The sequence below is a fragment of the Parasteatoda tepidariorum genome, chromosome 2 (assembly GCF_982258835.1).
Source record: "Parasteatoda tepidariorum strain Cologne lab strain chromosome 2, Ptep-v5.0, whole genome shotgun sequence".
Taxonomy (NCBI): domain Eukaryota; kingdom Metazoa; phylum Arthropoda; class Arachnida; order Araneae; family Theridiidae; genus Parasteatoda; species Parasteatoda tepidariorum.
In genome coordinates this window covers 46,041,099-46,058,661 of record NC_141756.1, presented here as the reverse complement: position 1 = coordinate 46,058,661, position 17,563 = coordinate 46,041,099, and the positions used below count along the sequence as shown (strand labels likewise).

Below are 17,563 nucleotides of genomic sequence, written 5' to 3'. Positions count from 1 at the left end.
CCACTATAAATATTAAATGCCGAATCACTAAGTATGTAAGACATGTTAACTTGATACTATCTTGAGGTACCTTTTGATGAATGAAGGTTGACATCGTCGATAATAAATTCCCCACAAGCTTCCTAAAACTGGAAAAATTTAGAAAACTTTCGGTGTATTCCTCCGCTTATGCTATGCTCACGAGGCGATGTGCGCACTGACTTAATATTCTAGGAAGTTTCATTACTGTAATTTGTGATTAAAGTTACGCGTAATTTTACCATTCATAAGAGTTTTCTGTAATTTACAAATTGTAACTGGTTGTGAGCCTAAAAGAAATTTTAAAAAACTAATATCAAAATATAAAGTTCAAGTTTCGCCATGTTTTGAGTGTTATCCCTTATTTAGCTATATATGTGTAAAATATCACAATTTGATATTTTTTGGGTTGTATCATAGCATGCTTGCAAAGTCTTCCAAATTCATTTGTTGTTTGCTCCGTTAAAATTTAAATCGAAATAATGCATTATATTGCAAACACGATTAGTATAAAAATATTGGAAGTCGCGATTTTTCAAGTTTAGGAGTAAAAATCAATCGGAAGTAGCAACCCGGAAGACTTACGATGAATTTTAACCTCTAGCTCTGGGTTTGTTTGATCAGAAATCTAGAAATAAAAATCAAATGCATCAGCTGGGATTTGAAACCACCCTCAGCTGGAAGACGGAGAGCATAACTGTTGTGCTACGAATTAAAATAAGGTAAAAGATTTTATAAGTAAATGCACTAAAACTTTAAACCGTTAGACGAAAATCGTTACCCTATCAATCACACTCATTAATTCAAAATTAATTTCGTTTAAATGCTGATTCACAGATACACACTTTTCTTGTAAGCAAAATTAAACTTATAAAAATATTTTCCGTCATGCTTGGGAATTGGGAAATAATCTTTTCTTGAAATTGATAATTTTGATAACTAGTTTTGATGAATTTTGATAATTACCGAAAACCTATTTTTATAATATTACGTTAATTTGACGACTATATATTTTTTAATTAACGTCTGAAAATTGCGTTCACCTAAACCAGGGTGTTGCTAAGGGTGATGTCATTTCTGTGTAGCATCTAGGTTGAGAATCACGGTTAAGTGAGAGTACCTTTGATAGCGCAAAGAATTGTTAGTTCGAATAGCTTTTCTAATTTCTTAAAAACCTCTATAATAAATAACGAATTTTGCCACAGGACAATCTCACTTTTAAATTTTTTGTCAAGTGTTGTATTTTTTAAAAAAAAATATTATAAGAATTAAATGATTCCCAAAAGCAGAGAAATTAAGTAAATGAGATTAGGTTGTAACTTTTTGCTTCAAAATTACTTGAACTCTTGGTTTTATTAAAATGTTACTTTTTGAATGTTATTTGAATTTCCGATATATTTCACAAGGCTTATGTACTTTCGCAAATTTGAAAGGTACGCACTGAAATTTATTTAGAAATTATAGGTAACATTTATGTGACCAGCGTCGTCAAAAGTATAAGAAACTGGTCGTCAAATTTGTAAAAGAATTTTTGAAAACCCTCCTCTTAATCCTTTAAAAAAACATTATTTTAGAGAATTCATGCGAGGGATCTTTGTTCTAAGAATATTAATTTGGAAAGATAAAGCAAGCCTAGCTTTCAAATAATCATATAAAAATTCAATGCCAGTTTTTTAGATTGTTGAGGACACTGGCCAGCTTAAGCAAAATAAAAAATTCCCAGCTACAAGTTTTAATCATGAATCTAGTTTATTTGAGTTAAATAAAATGAAGTAATTCAAACTCACTTTATATTATTAAATATTAATTGATGGAAATCAGTATTGCTAATTGCTTAACTATGTAGGGATTTCTTTAAAACTCGTTCCCTTACTATTATATGAAATTCTGCATGTTAGAAATTAAATGTATGAATGCACAAGAACATTTTCTTTCTTTTTCAAATTTTTTTCTTAATAATTGCGATGGGGTAGATCGCATAAAAAATATGGTCTAGCAACATATTCGTTTTCTTACCAAGCTTTGCGCGATCAGCATTTAAGTTTGATTTATTGGTGATCGCAACGCTCGAATACGCCATCTGGGGAGAGACCGGTTTCATGCCTTTGACCCTCCTCCCTTCCCACTCCTCCTCTTTCCCCCTTCTTAATATTTTTCCTTTTCACTTAATCAAAATATTTTTTAAAATTTCCATGATGCTTTTCTTTAGGACTATGTTTAATGTAGTTTTCAGTTCTATTTAGTTTTCGAACATAAAAGATTTTAATCTATATGAAAATCAAGAGAGAAACTAACGTATTTCCTTCCTCTATGACTCTCCACACGCAGGTGGCGTAGAGCAGAACTCTCTCCTTATGGCAACACACCAGCAGTCAATTTTTAATAAAAAAAGTCAAATAAATTAACGTCTGTCAGAGATAGATATAGAAATCCTCAGTACCGTTCACTCGGCATGCCATTCACGTTGCCATTCACATGCCATTCTACTCTTAAGTCATTGTACACGTATTTAATGATCTTAATTTTTCTTTTATTTTCACCAAAGAATTGAACTTTATTTATATTGAATGAAATGAATTAATAGTTTTTGCATATTTAAGAAATTTGATTGAAAATCATGCTCCTGGAGCATGCTCCAAAAAGAACCGCCACTGGATAGAGTTCGGTTGTTGTGGTTAAAATTTTTTACGGTTGCCAAGGGATACTGTTCTCTATCATGAAAAAGTTTAAAGGCTACAAGCAACACAGTAAAAACTACCTTTTTGAATGCGAAAGTATCTTTCAGGTTTTATTTTTCTTCTGCTAGGTAAGGAAGTATTCTGTCATGCGACGCTGAATCTGTAAGTTCATTGCCATTTTATCGATTGGATTTGAGTGCCTTCAGGTAAATTCAGAGAAATAGAGTGTTGATGATATGACAAGAAGAGTTGTATAGCATAGGGAAGAACGAGTTCAATTTTCATAGCTTAATTTCGTTATCGTTAAAATCGTTTCTATTATAAAGAATTTTCAATTTGATATCTCCTCATTTGAAAAATGTATGGTGCTTCAGATAGTTTTTCTAGGTAGGTGTCAAGTTTTAATATTTGGCTATGGTCTTATTGATTTTTACATTATTCTTGGTATTTAAATATACATATGGCTTTTAGCTACAAAAAGAAGCAGAATATGCTAGACATCTACACCTTTTAAAATCACAATAAAATTTAAGTAAAATTCTAATAATAAAAGTTTACTGATTCTCATTCATTAAATTGTGACATGGTTATGAATTTCTTATATCAAAACGCGAATTTCTTGTTAAATACCGGATAAACAAGATGCCTAGTTATATTAAGTTGTCAATTAATTTAGACCTAATCGAGAAGCCAGAATACTATATTATCAGACTAATAATTAATTCAATGCATATTGTAATTTATAAAAAAGAATTGTGTATTTATATTTTACCTCCCAATTGTATATTTCCTTGCCCGACTTCTTTAGATTAAAAAAATTCTTGATAAAAAGTAGCATAACTTTTTCTGATCTCTTTTTAATTATTAACTTGTCCTTTTGATACCCGATTGTCATAATTTTACAGTGGATAAATCGCAATGAACAGTTTTGTTAATTTTTACTTTTTTACTCAACATGCCCATAGAAATATTTTAAACCACACAGCTAAGCATAACTTTTTCTGATCTCTTTTCAATTATTAACTTGTCTTTTTGATACCTGATAGTCATAATTTTACAGTGGATAAATTGCAATGAACAGTTTTGTAAATTTTTACTTTTCTACTCAACGTGCCCATAGAAATATTTTAAACCACACAGCCTGTACTGGTACTGTAACCTAAGTGTCAGTATTCATCTCAACCACCCCTAGAATCAGTGGTTGGAAGTAGCTTACTACAAGTAGTAAAACTGCTGTAGTTGCTACCTTTTTTACAGTTTGTAGTGTAATGTGCTACTTAAAGAAAGCATTGTAGTGGGTAGTACGAGTAAAAGAAAGTAGTTTGTTGTGGTGCATGGTATATTCTTTTAATATAAGTTAAGTTTAGAAACAAGGTTCTAACACAACTAATTTTTCAAATGTGATGGATAAAAATCTTCGCAGGTTCATCAATGGATACAATGAAAATGCTTTTGTGGCTGCGGCAGAGCATTAACAAGAATTATGTATTTAGAACCATGCATAACTGATATTGAAATTAACATTTACTAATGACAGATATGTAATTTATCACTTTGGGTCCCTGTTTGACAAATGTACCTGAAACATTGATTTTTTTCAAAAGAAGGGAACATATTTTTGATGTGCTTAATTTCTTAGAAGAAATAAAAGAGCATTAAACACTTAACTGAACAGCAGATATTTGATAATTTTTATAGCATTTGTTCAATTAAACATTAAATTATAAAAATTTGAAGGTTAAATGAACAAATTTGAAAAAAAAAATGTCTTAGAATAACAAACTGACCCATGTAAACATGAATAAATATTTTTTAATAATCCCTCATGTTTAATTCATGGCATTTTTTTATTTATTCAAAACCCTTTTGAACTTTGGTGTAAATTAAGTTCTCTAACACCCTTCATCTTCTTAAACTAGTAGAGTAGTTACATTTTGAAAGTAATTTGTAGTTAATTACAAGGTGTAGTAAACTACAAAATAGTGAAGTTTTTCCCACCACTGTCAGAATTTAGTATAAAGTTGTATCCAAACAAAGGAAGGACAGGACAATTGTTTCAGGACTAATTGCAGGCTGTATTGAAAAGAGTGTTGCTAAAAATCTTTAAAAAAAAGTTTTTTTTAAAGTTAAGACAATTCTGTACTTTACGGTTAACCGAGCGAAGTCAAATAGTAGTAAAATGAATAGTTGAACTCCGCCAACATTTTTACTTATTATTTTTCACTATTTTTTATTTAATTTATTTTTAAACATAATAGCAGAATATATGCAAAAATATGCAGATAAAAAAGAAGTGTAAGTCATTATTCTATGTTTATCAAAATGAAAATAATGACTCCAAGAATTAAAGTGCTGACGATTTTAAAAAAAGGTATTTTTTTGATAATAATAATCTTTTAAAATAATATCTTACAAAGTTTTTGGTGTTTTGTGGAAGGGTAGATTTCTACATCACAATCAACGTTAAAATAGTTACAAGTCTTGGCGATTTGTGTCCAGTGACCCACGAGAAACTTAAAAAATCATAACAGAAGGAGGCCAATTGGAAATGCATTGATTATTAGCCATCTGAGCCGCAAACTCATGCAAATTTTTTTTTTAAAAAGTGCAAGATTAAAATCCATTTGGTGACTTAGTGATTGTAGATGGCGCTAGACATAACAATACAGAAATATCACCTCGTAGAAAGTGTTGGTAGTAGTTTTCCGCTGGGACTAGGATTTGAAAAAAATAACCCGGGTTTTTCTAACAAAGATAAACCCACCTGTGTTTGTCATCCAAATCCCAGGTTTTTAATTAAAAAAAACCCCAGGTTTTTTTCAGAAATACTTCAAATTTTTATTCCCACGTCCGTAATAAAATTGCAGGATTTGATTTCAACATATAAATTGAATGTTTGGTTACTCTTTATCACTTCTGTTGCAATGTAATAATTTTTTAGGAAATTTTAGATTTTTATGCTATTATTTTTATTTCTTAATGACAAACAGATTGTTTCATAAACATTTACAATTAAATAAATAATCAGTATCAACTAGTTAATATTACCTCATATCGATATATAGTTAAAATTTGTAATTGAGTTCAAGATTTCTTTAACCACATTTAAATAATCACGAAATGAAAACACAATCAGTATGTCACTTAATAGTTTTGTATAACAATAATTTTAGCTGATGATCCCGTTAAATTCTATCATAGAATTCATATATAGACTATGCTGTAACAGTGTTCTCCCTTAGCGTTTTAAAAAGGGAAACCCATCTTGCTTGCTCTTTGATTCCTATAAATGTGCCCTCTTTGCCCTTTTTGTAAAAAATAAGCCCCCATCTTTTAAAAACACTGCCTTTTTATTCATATTCCATTATTAAGAAAAATGAATTAACTGTTAAAATCATAATTACACGTAATTATCTGTGTTTGAAAGTTAAATTCTGATTACTATTACAAATAGTATTTACTTTGTTAGAATTATTGGCTGGTTTGTTAGAATTATTGTAACTGGTTAAATTTTTCTAAGTTTCTCTTTTTTTCAAGGAAGTATATTAATAAATTTTTTTTAGTGTTTTGAAAATTTAAAATTATTTAAATAAATACCTTTTTTTTAAAAAAAAATACACCTCTATTTTTAAATAATTTTCAGTATAAATTATAGAAAAAATCCTTCTAGTTTACGTTTTTTTGAAAAAAATGTATACACAGAGACTGTCTCTTAACATGCCTTTAATTATTATTTATAAACTACAAATTTTTCTCTTATTTAGATAATGAGTGAGAATTACTTTTTGAAACATACGCATAATTACACGGCAACTTAAAAATTGTTGAGCATCAAATTCAGTTATTACATGTCATCACATTTTGACTAAATGTTATCACATTTTGATAAATTTTTATGGTGTTAAGTGAGCGCCCTTTCAAAACTCTAAGTGCCCTCTTCTGTGATGAAGCACCTAGCTCTTTTTTATTCCTAGGGAGAACTCTGGATATGATTACTATATTGTTGGTTGGAACCGATCATTTATAAAATCATATGAAAGCGAGGAATCAGTAATTGTAAAACTAACGAAGTGTATCTTATAAGATTTCTTAGACGTAGACTTAGAGGTTGGGCAGCTCCTAAGAGCAGGGCCAAACCCTAAATCATGATTAGCATGAAAGCAAGCCCTATAGCTGAAATAAAATTCAGCAAACACCTTACAGGAACATCCTGCAGTTCCCAGGTTTTAACGGAATGCTGCCCCAAATGCTCAAATCTTTGAGCAGAATAGACCTCACAATCACAAAGTATATGTCGTGATGTTTCTTCTTCAAGATGACAACCTCGACAAAGAGAATTGGATTATAAGATTTGTTACTACATTTGCTGATGGTGAAAACAATAAATAAGCGTATGTTCCTTGAATTAACTGCCATAAAATTTGATAGTGTGAAATTGTTAATTGAGTTTCTTTTTCATAGAATGACTGAATTCCCCAAAAGGTTTAAACAATGAATCTTATGGGTATATGTTTGTTGAACCATGTATGTAATTAGTGGATGATCTCTAAAATGGAGCAATTGAATTATGTGCTAGCATTGTTATATTACAAGCATTGTTAATTAAAATAAAAGGATGTTGGATCAAAAATCTAAATTTTTTGATTCTTTAATCTATATTTCAAAAAGCCACATTTGTATTCTTAGAAAATGGGATGTCCTGAATACAAACAATGTTCAGCAATATCGGAACAAATTATGAACTAAGTATGAAAGTATATGTGAAACTTCTCAAAACCCGATTTTCGATTAGAAAGCAAAAAAAAATTAATTTTTAAAAATTTTTCTTTTCGAATTAAGCATTTAATAAGAGCAATTTTTTCTTAAAACTTTTGGGAGTATTTATCAGTAGCGTTGAACTTTCTTGATTTGTTAAAAAGATTGCGTTTTACTCATAACATACCATAGGCTTTTTAAAATTTTTTTTGTGTGTCTTGGCTAGCCACATTATTTAATTCGGAACTTAGCAACCAGAGCAAAGCTTCCCGAAGCAGGGAATTTGTAAGAAAAGATCGACCTGCCTTCAAAGGCTTATTATTTTGTAATTTGAATAGGCGTCTCAAGTGCGCACGATTTCCCCACTCTTCTCACTTTACCCCTCTGTGCCTTCACTGTGGTTTCGGTAAATCATGCTTTTTCTTACAGCAGTATGTTTTAGTAAGAAGTCGAAACTATGGAAACAGATAGGGAAGTGTAAAGAGTGGATAAATCACGTAATCTTGAAAATCTTATTTTATTTACAAAGTATATAGATAATAAATAAGTAGGAGGACAAAGGATAAGACGATTTTACAATACGAAGAACGTACGTACTGTTGTATGTAGTGTGTGCATAAGGAAAAAAAAAAAAAAAAATCACCCTGAATAACTTTTGATCCGAACGGATCTTCACGTTCTAGAACTCGATTTTAATAGTTCGAGAGAGTGACTTCAAAAAATATGCTGATTAATTTGACGATATTTTATGTTACGAAATCAGATACCAAAACGTACTTTCTTTGAATAAACGTAACCTTTTTTTCAGAGAGTTTCAGATTTCTGACCCCAAAAATATGGGGGGTAGCCACAATCCGAGAAATAATAATCCCAATAGTTTGATCTGCACAGCGACCCAAAGTCTGGACCTCCTAATGTTAATTTTATTTTTTGCGTATTTTTCTATAACTTGAGAACTTTTTCAGCGAAAAGAAAAAATTGTACAATTATTTTATTTAACAATAGTCGAAAAAATTTTGAACTGAAAGTTATAAAATTTTTTTACATCATTTTGAGTAATAAATTTTGCATAACAAAATACAGAAAATTTGGACGAAATCAGTCGAATAGTAAAAAAAATAAATTTTTAAAACTACGATTTTTTTTATTTTATATTTTGACTTCTCAAGATATTCGACCGATCTCGCTCAAATTTTGTACTTTTATGTGCAAAATTAAATTTTTTAAAATGATGTAAAACATTGTATACCTTATAATTCAAAATTTTTTTAGCCTATTGTTAAGTAAAATAATAAATATTAACTATAGGTTATTTTTTGCTTGAAAATATCTATGGACAAACGGATTTTATAATTGTTTGCAAAATATTTCCCATTCGCTTAAAATGTTTTCGAGCTATAACGAAATACGCAAAAAATAAAAGAAACATTTGGAGGTCCAAACTATGGTTATTCACTGCTGATTAAACTATTGAGACCATATCTCCTAGATTGCTCCTACCTTCTATATTTTGGAGGTTAAAATTCAGAATCCGCTTTAAAAAAAAAGAAAGTTTTGTTTATTCAGAGAAACTACGTTTTTGTGTCTAATTTCGTAACATAATCATCTGCACTAATATATATATATATATATATATATATATATATATATATATATATATATATATATATATATATATATATATATATATATATATATATATATATATATATATATATATATATATATTTTTTTTTTTTTTTTTACAACCATCGCTGAACAGCCGATCCAATTTTTGGGTTTACCACTACTAATGTTCAACTCAGTAGTCTTGTAATTTTGAACCCAATCCAGAAGACAAAGAAACTCCTGGATCAAGAGAAATTTGCCTTCGTGGAGGACTTTTTGATGGAACTAACCCTGCATGTGTGTTACATTAGGGGAAGACCACGAGAACCTCCCACGGTTACTCTGACTGCAAGGGAACTCTTACTCATGATCCCTCTACCACTGAGGATATTTCACGTCAACACTGTGGCTTGTGCAAGCCGGATGCGGAATTCGTATCGACCAGCCTTCGCCGGGATCGAACCCCGGTTCACCTCATTGGAAGGCGAACGCTCTATCACCTGAGCCATCGCGGATCTGCACTAATTAATTAGCATATTTGAGGTAACCCCCTCGAATCATCAAGAGATCCTATCATTAGCTATTCAGGGTGGTCCGTTTTTTCTCCCCCCGCATTGTACATAGCAAATGTTGGTATGAATGCGTATGTTATATTTTCTATTTCAGGAGAAACTTGTTGTATATATATAAAATACTTTTCTATTTAGACCGCAGCACTTAGAAATTATCCTTTTTGATTAACAAGGCGTTTTGCTATACTTTTTTGCGGTTTCCTTTTCTATGTAATATATAACATGAACATGCTGAAATAAATCCCCGAAACTGAAACGGAAAGATAAAGAAATTTGTTGTGCTTTAGTTGAATATTTTATCTATTCAGATCTCACTGCTGAGAAATTATCATTTCAGACGAATAAGATTTATTATCTCGTTGTTAGACTTCATAAAGTTTTCTTCTCTATGTAAAATGTTGCTTGCTCAAATAAATAAACACAAATGAAAATAGAACGATAAAGAAATTTTTTTAAATGAATATTTTACGTGTTTTAGACTACAGTGCTGAAAAATTATCCTTTCTGACGAATAAGATTTATAATCTTATTGCTTGACCTTTTTGATGTTTTCTTTTCTTATAATACATAACATGCTGAAATAAATAATTCGAAGAAATTTAAATTTATACTGGTTAAATTTTAAGGTACGTACCTTGCCAATGCAATCTTGTCTAAATTGGGTAAACCAAACAAGCTTTAAAATTTAAATTAAAGGAACACACCACTATGTCCGTTATTATGAATTCAATAAATTATTTCTTGTTGTTCAATGTTGGAACTTTTGTCATATGCTAAACTCTGATAGCGCTAAAATTCGTTTAACCTCTGCCATACCTCTTTATCTTGATTTCCTGTAATCTTATTTCATTCATATTAATGCCGATTCTCTTGTTACTGACACCAGCTCCTTATACCTTTCCATTATGCTGGGAAATGTATTCTGCCTTCATTTGCCTCATTCAACCATTGTCGTTCCCCTCGACTGCCGCGAATTTTTGTATTGTTTTTCATGAAGTTTAAGATAATGAAGTTTTCCATTGAAGAATATATATAATATGCTATCTTGTTTTGCTCAAAAATAGTTAAGTAAAATTACCGCGCTCCAGGTAAACTCTTGCCGCCTGAGTTAAGTTTCCCACCAAGGGTTTACATTCGTTTGATAAACATGGCCCCTGTGGCAGAATTTTTTCTGACTTTCTGCGACAAACCTAATTAGAACCAATATCTTTCTGCAAGATATTTTTATCGTTATAAATGTATGTGTAATGAATATATAATAATAGATGAAATTCGTCTTTATAAAATAAGTCTACATGCATAGAATAAAACTGTAATTTCATAATATAAGTTTACATTTCTTAATAAGTTTAAATTGTTTAAGTATAAATTTGTATAATCTTCGATAATAACGAAAAGTTATAAATGTATAGATCTGAAGACAAAAATGCTTACTAGAGCATAAATAAAGATTACCCAGAACCTGTAATAAGATAGAACTTATAGAAATAGCTAAGAATGGACAATAAGATTAAATTTATAAAACAAGATAACTGAATTTGAAGTATCAGTTTAAAACAGTATGATTTAATGTTTCACTATAGTAGTTATATCAGGTACAGAAACAAATCAGGTGAAAAAATTAATATTGAAGTTGAGTAATCAAAATAATAAAATAGTATTGACTATAACCGAATTCTAAAAGCAAAAAAATTAAAGCAATGTTTGCTTCAATTTTTTCTACATCTAATTAATTTCACCTAATTAATTAGATTCGATTAATATTGTACTGACTTATTGAAAGATTTTTTTTTTTTAAAAAGGAGGTAAATAAAACTTTTTTCGTGATCAGATGAAGTTCAGAACGAAAAAAATACACAGCGCTTGTGATTTCGCACTGTATTGTGTAAATATATAGCACTGATTCCACACGAAGTATGCAGAAGCAGTTTCCGACTCAATATGCTCAAGTCTATTCAACATCTCGAAACGAAATAGTCTTTATCAGTACTGAAACATCGGTATTAGAGCCATATTCATTGGATGCGATTTTTTTCGCATGCGTATAAAATGCTCTGTTCTCATAAAAAAAAACACAAAGCAAATTACTGCGCCAGCGATAGAGACCGAAGTTGGCAAATTTCCAAAAATAGCTTAATAAAGGGGAAAAAAATTCTCCCCTTTTTATCCAGTAACAGTTTGTGTTGGAGATTAACGGAGAATTACGAGCGCTTTCTCCTTCCGCGGTACGCTAGAAAAAAAAATATTTAAAACAATTCTGTAAGAAAAAAAGTTTGCAGAACCATTATTGCTTCTGCAGAATTTTTTTGTTTCTGAAGAAAATGATTTTTTTTGTTGGTAAAACAGCTTCTGTTTCTGCAGAATTTATTTAGAGAACTTTTGTTTGTGGCAAACCAAAAATTTTCATTTCCCAAATAAAAAAAATCTTTCTGCAAGAACTCAGTCGCTTTCTGCGACAATGTCGCTGTGTCGCCGTGTTTCTGCCACGGGGAACATGGCTACAACGTTTGATCACCAAAGATTCTTAATGCCGCCTACGTTTGGCGTAATGTTGCGGGGTTTGGGTTTTAATATTAACGAATACTAATCTGTACAATTTAAAAAATTCTGCGTTAACTCCCAAGTTTCAAAGAATAAAAGTAAAAATTATTGCTCATTCCCAGCACATTAAAGCAAATTAAACAATGAATTTATTTATAATTTTCGAAAGAACAAAATAAACAGAAAAAATGTGTGCCATTTTTTGTAAAAAATTTTTTTGGCGATGTTTTCTAGTTTTAAAAAGTTAGTAAAAATTGAAAGATAAAATAGATATTTATTATGAATTCATGCTATTATGTATTCTTTATAATATGCACATTTTTCCTAAGTTATTGTTTTTTTAAGAATTTTATTTCATGAAATTCTTATCAAACTAATGTTTTTAGTTATTATTTAAATGGCATAAAAATATATTTTTCATTGATAGTGAAAACCAAATGAAAGTATGGAAAAAATAATAGTTAGCTGAACATTGTTGTCCCTTTTTATTTCTTTCTCTTTTTTACGTCCGAGTTTTTATTATTCAATGAAACCACTCTTTGTTCCACAATAAAATGGTCGTTAAAGGAAGTTGATCGTTTTTAGGGGTTACTTCCATTGATTTCGAAATTTTATCCTCGGTACATGATCATTCGCAGGCGATTTTAATTTTATTCAGTGTCATTTTCTTAGTGCGGAAATGCCACTTGGGTTGGCGTAACCAGATCGATGAATAAAATTTTGCCTCAATAAAAATGGCCCATACTGATATAATTATGCATAAAAACAAATTTACGAATTATAAATGATAGAACCATTTTAATTAAATAAACAATTATGCTTTATTATATTTAATTTTATATCATAGCAATTATACACTTTATTTTACATCATAAAAATTATTTTCTTTAAAAAATGAGAGGTTTGTTTATTTGAGATGTTTTGTTTTTTCTAAAATAATTTTTTTTCTAACTTTAACTTTTAACTCTAAAACTAAATTATTGATATCATCCTTTTTTGAGCATTCTGAATGCAGGGCCGGATTAAGCGTATGCGGGCCCTAGGTCATTAAAATTTTTGGGGCCCTAGATTAAATTTTTTTCTGGTATATTTTTTTATTTATTCAAATATAAAAGTATTTATATATCATTTCATTTAAGAAAGCACATTTAAAATAAAAATAAATAATAGTAAATTAAATTTTACTTTATTTTATTAAATTAGAACTAAAAAATAATCATAGCATTTTGATGAAAAATCATATTTTTAAATTTATTTTCAAAAAATCCATTTTAAGGGGGGCCTCTAATCATTGGGGGCCCCAGGCCATGGCTTAGTCTGGTCTAATGGGTAATCCAGCCCTGTCTGAATGTAGCATGAGGTTGTTGTCAATATCTTTCAGCAGTCGTCAGAAAAGAGCTCTCTAAATAAGTTTCTCTCACATATATTTTGAATACATTTGAATCTACTTATTTGCCTTGTTAATATTTTTTATTTTGATATTTTTTTGTGTTTCCTTATTTGACCTTTTCCGCATTTGGTGCGAAGGCTCCCGGTCGCATGTAAACTACCTTTACATCTACAGTATCCCCAAGAGATTTTGAGCTCAATGCTGAAAATAACAAACATGGTAGAAAGAAATAGCCATACGTCACAGAAGGCGATGCCGAGAAATCCAATCAGTTGCCTCAAAATCTCTTGGGGTGTCTATAGATGTAAAGAGAGTTTACATGCCTCCCGGTCGCTGGGAGGTTTTGATCATCTCCCCTAAAGGTTTTCTTTAACGCAAAGTCAAAAGAAAAATTCCGTGCCCCCCAAAAGTGGCCGTAAATAAAGGAGAACGCTATACAGAGGTGGTCTTTCCTGTAGTTTTCACTGTTATAAAACTTTTTGCCATTTTTATGTAATTATGTATTTTTAAAGTGAGAATAATTTATAAAGTGAAAATAAAATAATCAGCCCCGGTAAGTCATTTTTGGTCCTATTTTGGACAGATTATTTTATGATTAAAAAAAAAGTTTAATAGACAATTTTTCTTAGGCATTGAGTCATCACTGATCATACTTTCTTAAGATTTTAAAACGCATGAGTAAAAATTCTTAATTACCAAAATTTCTCTTTCCCGATTTCTTAAATAACTCAATTTTTTTTCCTTCTCAAATTGTGTCCCTTGATAATGATTTTTAGAACCCAGATTTTGGAGACGTAAAAAGTCCCTATAAACGTCCTTAAAAATGCAAAAAAAAAAAAAAAAAAAAAAAAGCTATTTAAGTGAAAATCTAAAACAATGTTTTCTTCTTTGAAATTATTTTCATTCATGTCAAAAAATAATGCAATACATGTTCTACATTCAATAATAGTTTGAAATAAATGTTATATTCTTAAAATAACAAAAGTAAATAAAAATATACTTTTACTCCTGAACATTTCCGGACATAAAATACTCCTGAACATTTCCTTTATGTATATAAATTTCAATAAACATAAATATTACTAGATATCAGAATTACATAAGATTGTTAAGTCACGCAGTTTCTTTCCTAGAAAATTGCTTATGTTCTAAGATAATAAAAATCAGAGAAAATGAGAAAGCTGAAGCTAAGAATTATTTCTAAAAATAATGTAAAGGGAAAACTTTGTTGCAATGTGGTATTGTGAGTTACAATATAAAATGTAAAATTATGAAAAAAAGCTTGTATCTAATGTACTAATAATGACCCAAACCCAAAGAAATAATAAAAAATGAACAAAATAATCAACCGAAAACTTAAAAAATGCTCTGAAATGCAGAAAAAAAAAACCTGAACGGAGGAAAAAAAATTCGAAAATGCAAGAAAATGTCACCGAAATCCGGGCCTTAGTGATTTTACATGCTATTTTTTTAAAATTTTTTTTAAAAAAAATGTAATTTTTTTAAAGAAAATTATAGTCTGAAAAAAGATACTATGCTCCTGAAATAGCATCGAAGTGAAAAGTATCGCATTTTTCTATTTATTATATTAATATTTCATTTATTAATTTTGATTATCAGCACCATCCTATGAGCTACATCCTATTAGTTTCCCCACCTTACATACGAAATAGCTTTCTGATAGTTCTTTACCTTCTATAACATATTTCCCCAAATTCACTGAAATGTCACTATCTCCTTCTATTAAAATCTATATGAAATGTTTCAACCCAAAATAATATATTTAGTTGCATTTAACTATTCTGCTCTGCTGTGGTTTTGCCCTTTCCGAGCTATTAATTGTCATTATTTCTGTTTTAATCGCCACTTTTCTTATATATTTTTATTTTTATTATTTATTTCATTTGGACGTTTAATTTGTTTATATGTTACCAGCTAGGCCAGTTTCAAGATTAATATGCTTTATTCTGCGTTAATTATTTTTTGTAGTCCACAGGACCAGGGATAAATAACTAAAACTTATAGCTGTGCTTTGACCGCGGATGGCCTGGAACTCCAATGCCAAAGATGGTGAATCTATGGCGCGTGACATGCAATTCAATGGCATGTAGGAGTTCATTTTGAGTTACTTTTATTCAATTTCATTCGCAGAAAATATTAAAAAAACATTGCTATCTGTTATCGGAGGGTCTCAGAAATAAGTGCGATTTTGGGCTCCTGGTGAATGACATTTTCCAGGCCGCAAGGAGTGCTTTCGTTTTACTAGGGAAATTCACGTTGTCTGGGGTTTTCTTGAAAAGTACGTGAATGCCAGCCAACTATTACAAATTCAAAAAATGTAAGCCGGCGTTTCATCACTAAATTCTATATAATCGATTGTAAGAAATCTCCTTGTTTCAGGTTTAAAGCAAATTAACAGGCAACGTAAATACATGATTTAATTCTACAGTTTGAAATTCTATAATTTTTTTTAATAGAATACTTATAGATTATAGAATTAGATTCTTATAGAATTTATTTAAACTTATAGATTTTTTTAGACCAGAAAAAAATCTGTAAGTTTCGTTATAGATTTGTTTTAAAATGAAGTATGACCAATGGCACACTGAACACCTGAAAATAATGAACCGAATTTAACTGTTACTGTAGTCGAAAAAGGTTCGTCATCTCAGGTTTCTTATCGGAAATTCGGCCACTTTAAGATACTCAAATCTTTACTGGAACTCCGTAATGGAAAATGTAAGTTTAAATTGTTAAGTGATCTCTACAAGCAAAATTAATTCTCATTTTATCGTCAACGAAATTCCGATAGATTATCGACTATACTAGTGTTTAAATCTCTCCTAGTGCTATGCCAATGAACAATTCCAGTTATAATAGTTTCCGGGCAGTCAAAAGGAGAATTTATAATAATATTTTGACCGATCGAAATTCTTTAACCACTTTCTGGCATAAACTGATAGACGTTAGACGTAAATAAATAAATAAATTTAACCAAATTTGACTTGGAAATAAACAAAATATTAATTAAATAAATAATCTCAAGAAACTGAAGCGGTAAGATATTAACTGGAACTTGTGAAACCTGTGAAATTCACGTCTAGCAAGTCTTGAAAATGGACGCCTGTTTTTTGACGCTGGAAACATGTCTACTGTTATTTATAATTTAAATATTTTTTTAGCGGATGAAGTTTTTAATCAAGTTATCACAAAATATCTTTAAAAAACGTAAAAATTGTGCTTTCAAGTAGATTTTTAACAAACTTTTAAAAACGTAGGAATAAAATAATTTATTTTTGCATAACTTAAAATGGGGACAGCTCTGTAATAAAATACTGTTACTCCTGAAAATTTCCACCACGTCTCAAAATTGATGCTGTTTGTGTTTTCGTTTTAGTTATGACAATAATAAAATTATTTTACTCCTATTTATTTTACGTGAGAACATAAATTTAAAATTTTTATTATTTTATAAATTAAGAATTTTTTCTAAATTTCGCTTTTACTGAAATATCCTTATAAATTCAAGATAGTTTAAAAATATTATTTTTCAAATTTTCTACAGAAACTGTGATACATGATTTTTGAATGTGTCATCGCAGAGATGTCTCGTTATTTCACGCAATCTGGGTGGACACGATCTGCCTAAATTAATGTTTCTAAATCACCTTTGCTTTTCTTTAGAAAATGGATATCCGTGAGAGTCTTTTTTTATTTTATTTTTTTATTGCTTAGATTTTCGTGCAATTTGGAAACTGTCGTTGAAACATTGAAACATTTGGGGAAGATTGCGAGCCTCTGAAAGTAGGTCAGTACTGTGATTGAAAAAGGCTAAAAGAAAGTAGCTTTTATTCTTTGTATTTGTGCAAGTATTTCCGAATCGATATTTTCCAAGTACGGAAAGCTTCGTGAAGTTTAGAAATAGAATAGAGTAATTTTTATTCTTACTAAGTTTTTAGTCCCTTTTTGATTTTAATTTGGTTTTCAATAAAATTTCATTT

General features: G+C 29.8%; 1 protein-coding gene across 1 annotated transcript in view; it reads left to right on the top strand.

Annotated features, from left to right (window-relative positions):
* The first annotated feature begins 2,668 nt into the window (after positions 1–2,668).
* LOC107452568 (uncharacterized) overlaps positions 2,669–17,563 on the top strand; it is a 54,659-nt gene continuing 39,764 nt past the window's right edge. The window contains exon 1 of the mRNA XM_043046749.3: positions 2,669–3,083. The gene's annotated coding sequence lies outside the window, so the exon portion shown is untranslated. The remainder of the gene's footprint in view (positions 3,084–17,563) is intronic.